Genomic DNA, 17576 nt, shown 5'->3' with positions numbered 1-17576 from the left:
AAGAATAACCCAGTCAGTCTTATTCCAGTAAGTCTGGAATTTATTCAATCACAATTATCAATCCAATTTCCTTTTGCTTGAACATGCTTCCATCATATTTTGACACTAATTGCTTTATGAGAACATTCCCCTCATGTCACCCCTTAATTCACCTTAATTCTTTATCCTTGATTCCTGATCTTTCTGCCAACGTAATTATTTCCTCTCTACTCACCTTTGGTAACTTTGGAAACACCTTACTAAGTTATCCCTCAACTTTATTTCCAAAAATAATCCTAATTTTTCCCAGTGCAACAGATACCCATCCCCACCAGGACTGTTCCTCTTATCTTTTCTGCAACCTCTGAAAGATCTTCATGTCCTTTGTACAACGCAGAAACAAAAATTGGACCCTTTATATTGCCTTTCCTCGGTTCTTCTTCCTAATTGTATCCCTTATGCTCACTTTTTTCTTCACTTGACTGTATATACCCTTTTGAATTCCACCATTACCTTTCTCACTGTCCACTATCTTCTATGTCAAACTTCAAATGTTCTAATGGTCCTATATATTTAGTACTGATCCTTGGGGAACATCACCATATAACTTCTTCAAATTCAAAGAATCCTCAAAGAAGACCACAACCTTGTCATGGTTTGGAGGCTTGCATGCCTCAATGACTCGGAGAACTATATTGCCCGGAGTCAGGGCTTTATGCTTTGACTCTTGGTAGGATCATCCATGCCAAATAGACCAAAGGGGAGAGGACAGACTAGAGTGGTCCACCAGTCCTCCATGTTTGGAAGTTTAGCTCAGGGCTAACGACCCTGATTGGTGAAACAAAATTGTTCCGGAAACAGCAATGAAGAATCCTTCTACATCTGAGTGCGACAGTATTCCTGAGTTTCCACCAGGACTTACATGACCGACAGTAAGTGAAAACTGAGAGGAAGCTACTGATATGATGAAGGGAGCCCTGAACACCGCCAGAGATGGAGGAACTTTATTGCTGCCCTAAGTACCAGTGGTGTAACAGGCAGTAAGTAAGTAAGTAATTCAAAGAATAGCTATTCTGTATAATTGCCTGTTTCCTGTCTTTTTGACAATTTCTTATTCGTGAAGCCATTGCCTCTACAGTTATTTGGGCTTATATTTTTTCTGACAAGCTTACTATGTGGCACTTCAGCAAAAGCCTCTTATAAGTCCATACACAGAACACCAACCATATTTCCTGAATCATCCTTTCTGCTACATGCTCAAAAAGGTCAATCAAGTATCCAGAGTATTATTTTCCTTTAATAAACGTTATGTCATTGTCACTCTGCAGGACACTCACCATTAGGTGAAACTAACAAGCTGCTTCATAAATAAGACAATTTATAGAGAAACAGACACTTTTTTTCTTTGTTGTGTATCTAATATAGCAAGACAACCAGGCATGTTCCTAAGAAAAAGACATTTTCTGAAAACGTCTAATAGATTGGAATATATATAAAGAGTCATATGCTGCAGCCCAGTATTACAATTTCTTGCAGATATTCTTGCAGATATTTGAGTCAATCAAATGCCTTTTCAGCTCCAGCCGATCAGATACCTTGAACTGGACAGATGATTCTGTGGTCACAGAAGGGAATCTGCCAGGTCCAGGATGTCACAGAGTGGCCAGAGAACATTCTTAAGGGGAGAGTGATCGTACACATTGGTAGAGAAAGGAATGATTTCCTCTGGAATATATATAGAATATGCTCCATCTACTGCCACCTGCTGCCTTGTGTGGGTAAGCTAATTCCAAATCCATGCAGCCAAATTTCCCTGGATCCCATGCCTCCCAACTTTCTGAATGAGCTACCATCAGGAACTTTATCAGACAATATGCTACCACATCCTCTGCTCTCCCTTCAACAACATGTTTTGTCATTTACTCAAAGAAGATAATCAGGCTCGTGATTGATGCTCAGAAAACCATGCTGAATATTCCTAATCAGACTGTACTTCTCCAATTACTCATATATCGTGTCTCTAAGAATCCTCTCCAATAATTTGCCCACCACCGAAGTAAGACTCACTAACCCCAGGGTTACCCTACTCCATTTCTGTTATCAGTCATCTGGTATTACTCCTGTGCCCCATAACGATGCAGCAGTCTCTTCCTTTGATTTCCGTAAAAAACCTGGGGCATATCCCACCTGGTCTCGGGGACTTATCCATCCTAAAATTTTCAAAAGTTCCAAAACATTCTCTTTCTTAACTTCAAAACATTTTACATTGACCTCACGTTCATCAAGATGCCTCTCACTGGTGGATACTGAAGCAAAGTAAAGATCTCCCCTACCGCCTCCCAACTCCGGGCAGATGTTTCCTCTTTACCCCTGATTGGTGCTACTGTCTTCCTGTTCTTCATGTATGCATTGAAGGCCTAAGTGCTTCCCTTTATGCTACTTGCCAATGCCTTCTCATGCCCACTTCTAGTTCTCCTAATTCCCTTCTTAAGCTCCTTCCTGCTGGCGTATAACTCTGAACAGGAAGGGAGCAGTACTCTACTAGGGGTATTCTATAGCCCCCCCCCCGGTAGCAGCAGAGATACAGAGGAGCAGATTGGGAGGCAGATTTTGGAAAGGTTTAAAAATAACAGGGTTGTTATCATGGGTGACTTTAACTTCCCTAATATTGACTGGCACCTGATTAGTTCCAAGGGTTTAGATAGGGCAGAGTTTGTTAAGTGTGTCCAGGACGGATTCCTGTCACAATATGTTGACAGGCCGACTAGGGGGAATGCCATACTAGATCTAGTATTAGGTAACGAACCGGGTCAGGTCACAGATCTCTCAGTGGCTGAGCATCTGGGGGAGAGTGACCACCGCTCCCTGGCCTTCAGCATCATCATGGAAAAGGATAGAACCAGAGAAGATAGGAAAATTTTTAATTGGGGAAGGGCAAATTATGAGGCTATAAGGCTAGAACTTGCGGGTGTGAATTGGGATGATGTTTATGCAGGGAAATGTACTATGGACATGTGGTCGATGTTTAGAGATCTCTTGCAGGATGTTAGGGATAAATTTGTCCCAGTGAGGAAGATAAAGAATGGTAGGGTGAAGGAACCATGGGTGACAAGTGAGGTGGAAGAAGGCAGCATACATGAGGTTTAGGAAGCAAGGATCAGATGTGTCTATGGAGGAATATAGGGAAGCAAGAAAGGAGCTTAATAAATGGCTGAAAAGAGCAAGAAGGGGGCATGAGAAGGCTTTGGCGAGTAGGGTAACAGGAAAACCCCAAGGCATTCTTCAATTATGTGAAGAACAAAAGGATGACAGGAGTGAAGGTAGGACCAATTAGAAATAAAGGTGGGAAGATGTGCCTGGAGGCTGTGGAAGTGAGTGAGGGCCTCAATGAATACTTCTCTTCGGTATTCACCAATGAGAGGGAACTTGATGATGGTGAGGACAATATGAGTGAGGTTGATGTTCTGGAGCATGTTGATATTAAGGCAGAGGAGGTGTTGGAGTTGTTAAAATACATTAGGACAGATAAGTCCCCGGGGCCCGACAGAATATTCCCCAGGCTGCTCCACGAGGTGAGGGAGGAGATTGCTGAGCCTCTGGCTAGGATCTTTATGTCCTTGTTGTCCACGGGAATGGTACTAGAGGATTGGAGGGAGGCGAATGTTGTCCCCTTGTTCAAAAAAGGTAGTAGGGATAGTCCGGGTAATTATAGAACAGCGAGCCTCACATCTGTGGTGGGAAAGCTGTTGGAAAAGATTCTTAGAGATAGGATCTATGGGCATTTAGAGAATCATGGTCTGATCAGGGACAGTCAGCATGGCTTTGTGAAGGGCAGATCATGTCTAACAAGCCTGATAGAGTTCTTTGAGGAGGTGACCAGGCATATAGATGAGGATAGTGCAGTGGATGTGATCTATATGGATTTTAGTAAGGCATTTGACAAGGTTCCACATGGTAGGCTTACTCAGAAAGTCAGAAGGCATGGGATCCAGGGAAGTCTGGCCAGGTGGATTCAGAATTGGCTTGTCTGCAGAAGGCAGAGTGTCGTGGTGGAGGGAGTACATTCAGATTGGAGGATTGTGACTAGTGGTGTCCCACAAGGATCTGTTCTGGGACCTCTTCTTTTCGTGATTTTTATTAATGACCTGGATGTGGGGGTAGAAGGGTGGGTTGGCAAGTTTGCAGATGACACAAAGGTTGGTGGTGTTGTAGATAGTGTAGAGGATTGTCAAATATTGCAGAGAGACATTGATAGGATGCAGAAGTGGGCTGAGAAGTGGCAGATGGAGTTCAACCCGGAGAAGTGTGAGGTGGTACACTTTGGAAGGACAAACTCCAAGGCAGAGTACAAAATAAATGGCAGGATACTTGGTAGTGTGGAGGAGCAGAGGGATCTGGGAGTACATGTCCACAGATCCCTGAAAGTTGCCTCACAGGTAGATAGGGTAGTTAAGAAAGGTTATGGGGTGTTGGCTTTCATAAGTTGAGGGATAGAGTTTAGGACTCGCGATGTAATGATGCAGCTCTATAAAACTCTGGTTAGGCCACACTTGGAGTACTGTGTCCAGTTCTGGTCACCTCACTATAGGAAGGATGTGGAAGCATTGGAAAGGGTACAGAGGAGATTTACCAGGATGCTGCCTGGTTTAGAAAGTATGCATTATGATCAGAGATTAAGGGAGCTAGGGCTTTACTCTTTGGAGAGAAGGAGGATGAGAGGAGACATGATAGATGTGTACAAGATATTAAGAGGAATAGATAGAGTGGATAGCCAGCGCCTCTTCCCCAGGGCACCACTGCTCAATACAAGAGGACATGGCTTTGAGGTAAGGGGTGGGAAGTTCAAGGGGGATATTAGAGGAAGGTTTTTTACTCAGGGAGTGGTTGGTGCGTGGAATGCACTGCCTGAATCAGTGGTGGAGGCAGATACACTAGTGAAGTTTAAGAGACTACTAGTCAGGTATATGGAGGAATTTAAGGTGGGGGGTTAAATGGGAGGCAGGGTTTGAGGGTCGGCACAACATTGTGGGCCGATGGGCCTGTAATGTGCTGTACTATTCCATGTTCTATGTTCTATGTTCTATTACAGAGCTTAAGGTAAAGGAATCCTTAGGAAGTAGTAATCATAATATGATAGAATTGACCCTGCAATTTGGGAGGGAGAAACAAAAGTCAAATGTACAGTATCAATATTACAATGGAGTAAATACAGAAACATGACAGGGGAACTGGCCAACGATGATTGAAAGGAGATACTAGCAGGGATGATGGCAGAGCAACAATGGCTGGAGTTTCTGTGAGCAAAGATACATACATCACAAAGAAAAAGAAGTATTCTAAAGGCAAGATAACACAACCGTGGCTAACAAAAGAGAGGGCATTTAATAGAGCAAAAATTAGGGGGAAGTTAGAGGATTGGGAATCCTTTAAAAACCAACAGAAGGCAATTAAAAACCCATATGGATGAAAAACATTAAATATGAAGTTAACAAACAATATCAAAGACAATACCAAAATTTTTTTATATATGAGAAGTAAAAGAGAGGTGAGAGCAGATATTGAACCACTGGAAAATGATGCTGGAGAGGTAGTAATGGGAGACAAGGGAATGATGGATGAACTGATTAAGTATTTTGATCAGTCTTCACAGTGGAAGACAATAGCCATATGCCGGAAGTTTGGGAGTGCCAGAGGGCAGAAGTGACTGCAGTTGCTATTACTAGGGAAAAGGTGCTTGGGAATCTGAATGGTCTGAAGGCAGATAAGTCACCTGGAGCAGATGGACTATACCACAGGATTCTGAAAGAAGTAGCTAAAGAGATTGTGGAAGCATTAGTAATGATCTTCCAAGAATCAGTAGGTTCTGACATGGTTCCATAGGACAGGAAAATTGCAAATGTCACTCTACCTTTCAATAAGGGAGTGGGGAGTGCAGAAGAAAGGAAATTATAGGCCAGTTCGTCTGACTTCAGTTTCATTGGGGTACTTGGAGCCACATGATAAATCGGTGAAAGTCGGCATGGTTTCCTTAAGGGAAAAACTTGCCTCACAAATCTTTTGGAATTCTTTGAGGAAATAACCAGCAGAATAGACAAAGGGGAATCAGTGGATCTTGTGTTCTTGGATTTTCGGAAGGCCTTTGATAAGGTGCAGCACATAAGATAGGTGTCCATGGTATTATAGGGAAGATAATAGCATAGACAGACCATTAGCTGACAAAAGTGAGAATAAAGGGAGCTGCTACTGATTGGCTGCAGGTGACTAGAGATATTCGCAAGAGGGTGGTGTTGGGACCACATCTTTTTATGTTATGCAGTACTGTACAAAAGTGTTAGACATATAAAACTCTGGTGCCTAAGACACAGTACTATAGTAATTTTATGTATTGCATTCACAGCTGTCGCAAAAAAAAACAAATTTCATGACATACATGAGGGCTGATAAACCTGGTTCGGATATGGGTCCCTATTTTGGACTGAGAACGTGAAGGAGGTAGGGAGAGGGGAATTATGGCTGGGAAAAGGGGAAGGGGGAGGGGAGGGAACAGGAAGCACCAGAGAGATATCCTGTAGTCATCAATAAACCAATTGTTTTGAATCAAATTACTCTGCCTGGTATCCCAGGGCTGGGAGCATCTGCACCCGTGCCACCCGCAGCTCTTGGCACTCCTTCTCTGCCACCTGTCCCAAACCCCTCTCTGCAACTCTAATTAACCCTATTAACCCTACTCAAATCAGAGGACAATTACAATGACCAATTAACCTACCCTGGACTGTGGGAGGAAACTAGAGCAGTTGGGGAAAGCCTACACACTCCACATGGATGACGTACAGAGACTCATAGAAACATAGATACATAGAAAACCTACAGCACAATACAGGCCCTTGGGCCGACAATGATGTGTCGAACACGTACTTACTTAGAAATTACCTAAGGTTACCCATACCCCTCTATTTTCCTGAGCTCCACGTACCTATCCAGGAGTCTCTTAAAAGACCCTATTGTATCCACCTCCACCACCGGCAGCCCATTGCACACATTTGCCACTTTGCGTAAAAAAATTACCCTGACATTTCCTCTGTACCTACTTCCAAGCAGCTTAAAACTGTGCCCTCTTGTGTTAGCTATTTCAGCCCTGGGAAGAAGCCTCTGATTATCCACACGATCAACTCCTTTCAGAACAGTACCGGAATTGTGATCTGAATGCCAGAACACCCTGAGCTGTAATAGCATCGCTAAGAGGGATATGGGCCAATTTCAGGACATTGGAACAAGCTGGATGGGCACTGGACTCAGCATGGTATCTTTGGGCAAAATCTATATCTGTACTGTATTGTTTTATGTCTCTGTAGCTTGGCACCAGTACAGGAAGAGGAGTTTGGGTTGAAACAGTGAATAGAAGAAAAAGCAGACATGAAGCAAGGAGTAGTCAATTGGCTGCCAAAATGAGAACTTTTGATGGCGGAAGGGGTATTGCATAAATGGAAATACAACTATGGCATTTTTCAAGGGAGCTGTAATTGTCATGGGTGATTTTAATCTACATACTGATTGGATGAACTGGTTGGGAGTCCGGAAGTCATGGTTTCATTAACCAGCATTTCTGACACCATACATCAGCCTTGCTCACTAAGTCACTGTAAGGTAGTCTGTAATTAAACTAGCAAAGAACTTTATTTTAAAAATGACTTGTATTTCCTGCTGTATGCCAACTACACAAGGTTAAGTGGCAAGCTTCAATGAAAAGCAACACTTCCTGAAGCTTTTCCTACAGATTCTTGCATTATATATAGAAAAGAATCAGCATTATGTTGCAGTCTTTAAAGGGGTACAAACCCAGTTTTACATTAGCCAATCATGTTAAAAATATATCACTTCATCAGCCTCATTTTTCCAAGTAATAATCAATTTGTTCCTAATTATCATCTCTGGTGCCTTCCACACCACAGAATTTAAACTAGCTGGACTGTAGTTGCGACATTTACTTTAAATCTTCTTCGCAAAAGCCCTCCAGTTTATCAAAGAATTGGAAAATGATGGCCACCAACTCTCCCTTGGCAACCCAGGATCCTCTCATCCATACCAAATAATTGAACTCTTTGGACAGTACTGTGGTACTGCTGTGAGAGCTGCTGTCTCACAGCACCAGTGACCCAGATTCAATCCTGACCAGTGCTGTCCATGTGGAGTTGGTATGCTCTCTCTGTAACCATGTACAGTGTGTTTCCTCTGGGTGGTGCTGTTTCTTCCCACAACCGAATGATACGGTTGTTAGTAGGTTACTTGGTCTCTTTAAGTAGTGTGTAGTAAGTGGTAGAACAGGAGGGAGACATGATGATGGAAAGAGAAAGGGTAGGTTACGGGGAAAATTAATGGGAAAATGGTGATACATGAGAGCTGGTTGGATCAAATAGCTAAATGACAATTTTCTATGTCAGTGGAAATATAAATACTGCAAGTCTGTCTAATTTTAGACTATGTAGTATTTTAACTGTCTTTTTTTAATATTCAGTATACTCAAACATATCTTTGTCCTTGATAATGATGCTTTTCTGAATTTTTCGTAAGTTGAGGTTTAAATGAACCAAAATTGCTGAATATCATTAACCTTCCTGGTCTGCTTGACCTCAGGATGTACAAGAATATATAGCCCTTCCAAACTATGAAGTCATGGCTATTTTTTGTTCTTTAGAATCAATGATAAAATATTGTGGCGAACGTTCGGTCCATAATGACAGATGAGGAAGCTCTTTAAACTCAACAACAGTTTTTATTGGGATAAACACAAAACAGACCAGGCAGCATGATCCAGCGAGTGAACCCAACCAGTCTCATATAGATGAGGGAGGTGACCATCACACACCCTGGTTACAGTTCGGGTGACCCACAAATACATAAGCAAATAACTGTATAACCCAAGCTGGGAAACCCATTCTGTAAAAGGGCTGGATGGTTTGGAGTTTGTAAAATGTGTGCAAGATGGGTTTTTGCAGCAATACATAGAGGTACCAACTAGAGAAGGGGTAGTGTTGGATCTCCTGTTAGGGAATGAGATAGGTCAGGGGACGGAGGTATGTGTTGGGGAGCACTTCGGGTCCAGTGATCACAATGCCATTAGTTTCAATATAATTATGGAGAAGGATAGGACTGGACCCAGGGTTGAGATTTTTGATTGGAGAAAGGCTAACTTTGAGGAGATGTGAAAGGATTTAGAAGGAGTGGATTGGGACCATTTGTTTCAGGGGAAGGATGTAATAGAGAAATGGAGGTAATTTAAAGGTGAAATTTGGGGGTACAGAATCTTTATGGCCCTGTTAGGTTGAAAGGAAAGGTTAAAAGTTTGAGAGAGCCATGGCTTTCAAAGGATATTGGAAACTTGGTTCGAAAAAAGAGAGAGGTCTACAATAAATATAGGCAGCTTGGAGTTAATGAGGTGCTCGAGGAATATAAAGAATGTAAAAAGAATCTTAAGAAAGAAATTAGAAAAGCTAAAAGAAGATATGAGGTTGCTTTGGCAAGTAAGGTGAAAATAAATCCAAAGGGTTTCTACAGTTATATTAATAGCAAAAGCATAGTGAGGGATAAAATTGGTCCCTTAGAGAATCAGAGTGGATGGCTATGTGCAGAGCCAAAAGAGATGGGGGAGATTTTGAACAACTTCTTTTCTTCGGTATTCACTAAGGAGAAGGATATTGAATTGTGTAAGGTAAGGGAAACAAGTAGGGTAGTTATGGAAACTATGATGATTAAAGAAAAGGAAGTACTGGAGCTTTTAAGGAATATAAAAGTGGATAAGTCTCCAGGTCCTGACAGGATATTCCCTAGGACCTTGAGGGAAGCTAGTGTGGAAATAGCAGGGGTTCTGACAGAAATATTTCAAATGTTATTAGAAACGGGGATGGTGCCGGAGGATTGGCGTATTGCTCATGTTGTTCCATTGTTTAAAAAGGGTTCTAAGAGTAAACCTAGCAATTATCGGCCTGTGAATTTGACGTTAGTGGTGGGTAAATTGATGGAAAGTATTCTTAGAGATGGTATATATAATTATCTGGATAGACAGGGTCTGATTAGGAACAGTCAACATGGATTTGTGCGTGGACGGTCATATTTGACAAATCTTATTGAAATTTTTGAAGAGGTTACTAGGAAAGTTGATGAGGGTAAAGCGGTGGATGTTGTCTATATGGACTTCAGTAAAGCTTTTGACAAGGTTCCACATGGAAGGTTAGTTAGGAAGGTTCAATCGTTAGGTATTAATATTGAAGTAGTGAAATGGATTCAGCAGTGGCTGGATGGGCGATGCCAGAGAATAGTGGTGGATAACTGTTTATCAGGTTGGAGGCCGGTGTCACGCCTTGAGCTCCATGGTGTTTTTCCCCACTGCCATGCGCAGGCTCCTCTTCACTCGCATCACCGCATGGGCACTGGTGACCATCGCCAGCTGGACCGCTGTCGTTGTCCATGCAGGTGGGAATGGCTGGTCCATGTTGGGGAGAACACCGGGACGGATGATAGTGATGGTTGACCCCGTATCCACCAACACATGGCATCAGATGCCCTCCACCATGCAGTCCATGCTCTTCACCCAAATGGCCAACCTGGAGGGGGGACAATGGAGGGACTCTGCTGGAGGACTTGAATCGCACTGCCCACTCAGCATTTCCTGATGACTACTCAGAGCTGTGGCATGGTACCTGTGCGGAGTGGTCCCAGGCTAAACGACCTGCCTCACCACACCAGTGGCAGAGATTGTTTCATGGCCCACAGTGGGATCGGCACTGCGCTGATCGGAACTGTCTCACAGGCTCCTCCTTGTCAGTTTCTTCTTCCGCCTCAGTGACACAAGCCCGGGCTCAAGGTGTGCAGGGCGAAGCTGGAACACATTGAGGGGCTAAAAGTGCTTCTGTCTTCTCCACCTCCGCCAGCGCCTCGTCCGGCGATGATGGCAATGTCAGGCAAACATGCTGCTGAAGGTGCTCTGGCGTCAGTCCTTTACAAAGGCGTGGCGGGCAAGCTCTTCCTGGGCCGCGGGAGGGAACTGAGGATAGCCATGCCGAGCACAGTGGTGAAGATCAGCTGCCAATGCCCCCAGACGTTCTCCCATATGGTGCTGCTCAAAACGCCGCTCCAGCACCACTATGAGGGCTTTGTAGTCACGCTGCTCTGGCAGCGTTAGCTCAAGGAGGGCCCGCAGGGCATCTCCTTCCAATGCCAGGGCAAGGTGCACCACCGTCTCGGTAGGACTCCACCCGTTGTGCCACGCTGCAAGTTTGAATTGCGCCAGGTACAGCTCCAGGCAGCTGGTACCATTGTATCTAGAGAGCTTCAGGGTAGACTTTGAGGCACAAGTCGTCGAGACCCTTTGGTCTTCCTCTTGCTCCGACAGCATCTGCTATGGTGCCCATCCTCCGATGGCTAGAGCGTCTTGGGTTCTCTAGTGTGGGTCAGTACGGAGGCGAGTGATGCGCTCCACTCTGTGCCCCTGGTTGGGGAGCTTGGGTACACTCTCACCGTCAGGGTTCCCTAGGAAGGCACAATGCTCAGTTTCCGGGTCCTCCCTCCAGGTCTCATCTTCACGAGCCCTACCTGAGGGTGCAGGGGAGGCTGCTCGGCCCCTAGTCTTATTCTCCGGGACTTAAGGCACTCTATCTGACATCGTATCCCTTTAATCTCATCATCCATCTCGCATCCCACTCCTGACACCAATGTGGCGAGCATTCAGTCCATAATGACAGACGAGGAAGCTCTTTAAGCTCAACAACAGTTTTTATTGGCATAAACACAAAACAAACTGGGCACCACGACCCAGAGAGTGAACCCAACCAGTCCTGTACAGACAGGGGAGATGACCATCACACACCCCCAGTTACAGTCAGGGTGACCCACAAATACACACAACTGAATAACCGTATAACCCAAGCTAAAATGTAACAATAAATGAACTGGAACTTCCCACCATAATCCCATAGAAGCATTTTAACACAAGAACAATAAACAATACTGGTCATTAGAAATGTAGGGCTGCCCCCACCCCCGCCCCATCAGAGCATCACAATATGCTTTGAGCAATTTTCCTGCATCTCCAACGTAAGCAAGAATTGTTCTTCCACCTCTTGGTGGAATCAGTGAAAGGCAGGAATAACTTATTGGTTCCACTTTGCTGCAGTTGCTAGTAAAAGACTCCAGTTCATGCCAGAAGATTCATGGGCGCATGACTGCTTGATTTGGAGGTGGGTGAGAAGCAATTCATGGTTGTGTATAGCCATGTGACATTGACAACAAATGTTACCTATTTAATTGAAGTTTAATTATGTAAACACATTCAATTTGAAGTAACCTTTCTGTACAAGTATATACTACTCCACAATTACCTTACATTCATGTCTTTGGTGATTGTTTCATTGCCAAAGACAAGTTATATTGACTAACTCTAATTGTTCTTGAGGAGGTGGTGGTGAACCATTGTCTTAACTTGCCAAGGTCCTTCTAGTAAAAGTACTTCACTGCAGGAAGCTTGGTGAATGAAGAATCCCAGGGGAGAGAATAAGAATGGGATGGTTAATTAAAACAAATACGTGGGGGAAGATATTCATGTTCCAACTTCTCCGCCTGTGATGGGTGCAAAACATTTAATTTTGTTACGCAGTTTAGTGTAATCTGCGAAGCCTGTTGATAAGCCTTATGAGGACATAGTTAAAGTCTTAAAATGACCACTATTCAGCTAAACCTTTGATTATTGCCAAGAGGTTTAGATTTCATGAAAAGAATCAAGAGAAAGGTGACTTAATTCACAGTTCGTGGCAGTGCTGAAGCAATTGAACACCATAATTTTGGGATTTTGGACTGTCGCTGAATGACACATTATGTGATGGATTCGTATGTGGTCTGCATAGTGAGGCAATTCAGAAAGATTGCTTACAGAAGACAGACTAACAGTAAAGAAGACAATTGTGATTAGTACATCTATGGCGATGGCTGCTAAAGAAGCCCTCTTCCCAAGTTTCTAATGACTAAGAATAAAACATCTGCAGGCAATCAGAGCTACTGTTGAGGCAAAACTGGACATTCAGCAAAAGAATGTTGGTATAAAGATTTAGATTGCTGAAGCTGTGGCAAAAAGGGATATATTGAACACACCAGTAAAATTAAAAAAGATACTGTGAACCAAAAATACTGTAGTAAAGGAAGCTGACTTTTAGAAAGACAAAAAATATGTGAACAAGATGGAGGGTATTCTGGATGGACAGAGTGACTCTCACTCTAGTTAAAGAAGCCTTGCACGTTTTATCTGTTTCGTGACACAAGTGTAGCTAATAGGTGACCCCACTATTGGATGGGGCTACAGTGAGGATGTAGGTGGACTCAATAGGCATGAATTGTACTTGATTGATGGGTGCACCAGTCTATAAGAGACCATAACACATAGGAGCAGAATTAGGCCATTTGGCCCATCGTCTGCTCTGCCATTTTATCATGGCTGATGCATTTTCTGCTCAACCCCATTCTCCTGCCTTTTCCCCAGAACCTTTCACATCCTGACTAATCAAGAACTTATCAATCTCTGCCTTAAATACACCCAGTGACTTGGCCTCCACAGCTGCCTATGGCAACAAATTCCACAGGTTCTCCACCCTCTGGCTAAAGAAATTCCTCCTCATTCCTATTCTAAATAGATGTTCCTCTATTCTGAGGCTGTGCCTTCTGGCCTTAGACTTCCATACCCTTTCAATGAGATCTCCCTCATTCTTCTAAGTTCCAGTGTGTAAAGGCCCAAAGCTATCAATTGTTCCTCATATGGTAAGCCTTTCATTCCTAGAATCATACTTGTGAAATTCCTCTGAACCCTCTCCAAAGTCAGCACATCCTATCTTACAGTAAATAAGGGGCCCAAAGCTGCTCACAATACTCCAAGTGGGCCTCAACAGTGCTTTCTAAAGCCTTAGCATTACATCCTTGCTTTTATATTCTAGTCCTCAAAATGAATGCTAACGTTGAATTTGCCTTCCTCACCACCGACTTTTTTTGACCATGTCAGAATATATTAATTCTTCAAAGGTCATTACTAATGCCTCCACAATCTCTTCAACTACTTCTTTCAGAACCCTGGGGTGTATACCAACTACTCCGGTTGACTTATCTACCTTCAGACCTTTCAGTTTCCCAAGCACCTCCCTAGTAATAGCAACTGCACTCACTTCTGCCCCTTCCCAACACTTCTGGCATACTGCTAGTGCCTTCCACAGTGAAGACTGATGCAAAATACTTAATCAATTCACCCCCAATTTCCTTATCCCTTATGACTACCTTTCCAAGATCATTTTCCAGCACTGTTTTGGTATCCTCTTTGATATTATTGGCTAGCTTACCTTCATGCTTCAACTTTTACCCCCTTATGGTTTTTCAGATGCCTTCTGTTAGCTTTTAAAAGTTACCCAATCCTTTAACTTTCCACCAATTTTTGCTAGATATTGAAGAAACAGACAGAAGTATTCAACAGAGAACTTGGCAGCATGAAAGGAATCAACGTTAAAATGGCTATTAAGCTCAACACAACACCTGTCCAGATGCAGTTAATCCAAAGGCAGAGTTTCAATTGGAATGACTCATCCAAAGTAAGCTATTGGAATCAGTGAGTGAAAGTAAATGGGGAACTCCACTGGTTCCTGGCCTAAAAAGGGATGGGTCTGTAAGGCTTTGTGGAGACTTCAAAGTAACTATAAACCTGCTTCTTATGGCTGAATAATATTCATTTACCCTCATTGATGCCCTTTTTGAAGGACTGGCTCATGGACAACAAATTTTCTGAGTGTTGCTTCCTCAGAATTTTTTTTTTGTTTATGATAGACCACTGGAAGCTGAGCACAAATATAATTTCAGACTACTTGTTTCACAAAGTAATTTGGAGAAACAAGAAATTAAAATTTATTGAATGTAATGCGCAATTAAGCGTAATAGTGCTGATGCTTTGCAATAGTTCAGTTTAGATAAAAACGTTTAGTTAATGATTTTCATTTGCACTCAGTGTCTGAGGCTTCTCACTTAAGTTTCCAACAATAATCAACCAGTATTGAAGGATTCCAGTTGCTCTGATACCTTTTCTCCTTGACCGCAATGTCCTGGTGAAACCATTCATGCTCGTCACTAACAGCACCATGATTTGTAGGGATAAAGTCTGAAATGGGATGCAGAAAATGAATCTTTAGTGACATGTTGCACTTCATGGTTTTGAATGCTTGAAGCATGTTGTCAAGCAGCTGCTCTGCAGTTCTCAAAAGAATTTTCAACATCCTTGAATGTCTTCCATGCAATTTTCTCCAGTCCCAATAGAAGTTCTTCGAATTGCCTGTCATTGATGACCTGTTTGATTTGTTGACCAACAAAAATGCCTTACTTAATCTTAGAATCAGTTATTCTGACTAGAATTATGAATTGAATTAACAAATATAGGTTATTTCAAAACAATTGCGTACAATAGGGCAATTTCATGGTGATTTTCATGATCAGCAGCCCAAAATCCATAAGATACACCTAAAAATATCCAGGAAGTAAGATCTTTGTTCTCCACTGTATTTAGCAAGATTGACTTGGGTCAAGCACACTTGCAGTGCATGTGGAGCCAGAGTCACAGGAACTGTTGACTATAGTGACTCCCAAAGAAATTTTCTGGTACCAAAGTCTTCCGCTTGGCATCACCTCAGCTCCCACACCTTTTCAGCGGGCAATGAACCAGAGCCTGAATGGGTTGACAGGGGTGCAATGCTATTCTGATGTTTTACTCACTACTGGGAAAAATGAATGTAACCACCAACAAAACTGGATGCCACACTACAAAGACTCAAAGAATATGGGCAAAGGGTCCAGAAGGATGTCTGAGTACTTTCAACCTTTGACTAAATATTTGGGCGATGTGATCAACAACACATGGCTTCACAAGGCACCTTCAAAGGTGAAGGCAATTATGGAAGCTCCATCACCACAGAATGTAAGGCAATTAAGATCTTTCTTAGTATTATGAACATTCTAACTAACATACACATAGTTTGTTCTTAACCTAGCTAACAAGCTGAAAGCACTTCATGAGCGTTTAAATAAATCAACATACTGACAGCAGAGAGATCACTGTAAAGAAGCTTTTAAAAAGGCCAAAACAGCTTTGTCACAATCTGAAGCACTGATGGACTTCAACCCATAATTGCCCATAGAGTTAACCTGCTTTGGTGATGGTGGCAGCCATCTCACCCATTATGCTGCTCAGTGATGCTTTCACATCAAGGACATTCAGCAAGCCAGAAAGCTACCATGCTCAGATTAAGCAGGAAGCACTCACAATTGCCTTAGGAGTTAAGAATTTCCATCAATTCTTCTTTGGTTGACGATATATACTACTGAGAGATCATCACACCTTGACATCAACTTTTGATCCACATGCAGGTGGATCCTTCCTTGGTCGCTAGTTGAGTGCAATGTTGGGCTCTGTTACTATCTGCACATCAATACGATATATAGCACCAGAGGTCCAAGCACCATGCTAATGCTAATGGACTATCCAGATTTCCCTTAGCTGTAACAGATCTAGAGCCACCACCTGAAAGAAGAAAGTCCTTACAGCTCTGATAACTGCTGCATAAGTCTGAAAGCACACATGTACTGATCATGTTCTGTCTAAAGTAGTAGACATGGTAACTCATGAATGAAAAGGAGAGCCAACCATAGAACTGAAGCCTTACCAGGCTTGATGGAAGGAGCTCACAGTCCAAGGAGGATGTTTACTATAGGGCTACAGTGTTGTCATTCCTCCACCATTAAGAAAGCAAGTGCTTGATAAGCAGCATGAAGGACACTGTGGCATAGTGTGCACTAACAAAACTGCATGCAGCTACTTCTAATGGCCAGGACCCTTGAAGAAAAGGCCACAGAATGCCCACTTTGTCAGCAAGTGAAAGATGTTCACAACTTGCTCCTTTACATCCATGGGAATGGTGTGAAGAACTATGGCAGAGGATTCACATAGATTTTGCAGAACCTGAAGAAGGTCACACATTCTTGGTCATAGTGGATGCACAAGCAAATGGCCTGAGGTTGCTATATAAAAAATGCATTGAGGAGCTACATTCCACCTTTAGCCATTCTGAGCTTCCTCAACAGCTTGTAAGTGACAATGGCCCACAACACATGTCTGAGGAGTTCAAGGCATTTATGGAAGCAAACAGTATTCAGCACATCAAGCCAGCACCATATCATCCAGCCACTAATGACTCTGCTGAATGATTCATAAAAACATTGAAACAATCCCTCAAGACTTCAGTGGGAAGTGGATCCCTCAGCCAGCATCTTAGCACTTTCTTGCTGACTTACTGCCACACACCTCACGCCAATTCCAAAATGGCTCCAGCCACCACACTGATGAAAAAGCCGCTTCGCACCTGACTTGACCTGCTTAGACCCCCAAAGCACAAAATATATTGTGCTAAATGAACAGAAAACCCAAGCAGAGAAACGTGCCAACGTGCAATGCAGAAGTTTCACAGCAGGAGAGAGAGTACTTGCCCAGAACTACATCTCTGGAGAAAAGTGGATACCTGCGATAGTAGTGGCAC

General features: G+C 43.0%; 1 protein-coding gene across 3 annotated transcripts in view; it reads right to left on the bottom strand.

Annotated features, from left to right (window-relative positions):
• LOC134349314 (uncharacterized) overlaps window positions 1-17576 on the bottom strand; it is a 72209-nt gene that overhangs the window by 30712 nt on the left and 23921 nt on the right. For 2 of the 3 annotated variants that reach the window (XR_010018640.1, XR_010018643.1), the window contains one exon: window positions 11742-15151. The gene's annotated coding sequence lies outside the window, so the exon portion shown is untranslated. Of the gene's footprint in view, window positions 1-11741; window positions 15152-17576 lie in introns of those variants that run through there. The other variant, XR_010018641.1, reaches the window with a different exon arrangement.

This window comes from Mobula hypostoma, chromosome 7 (genome assembly GCF_963921235.1).
Source record: "Mobula hypostoma chromosome 7, sMobHyp1.1, whole genome shotgun sequence".
Lineage (NCBI taxonomy): Eukaryota > Metazoa > Chordata > Chondrichthyes > Myliobatiformes > Myliobatidae > Mobula > Mobula hypostoma.
This window is presented reverse-complemented; position numbering and strand designations above follow the sequence as displayed.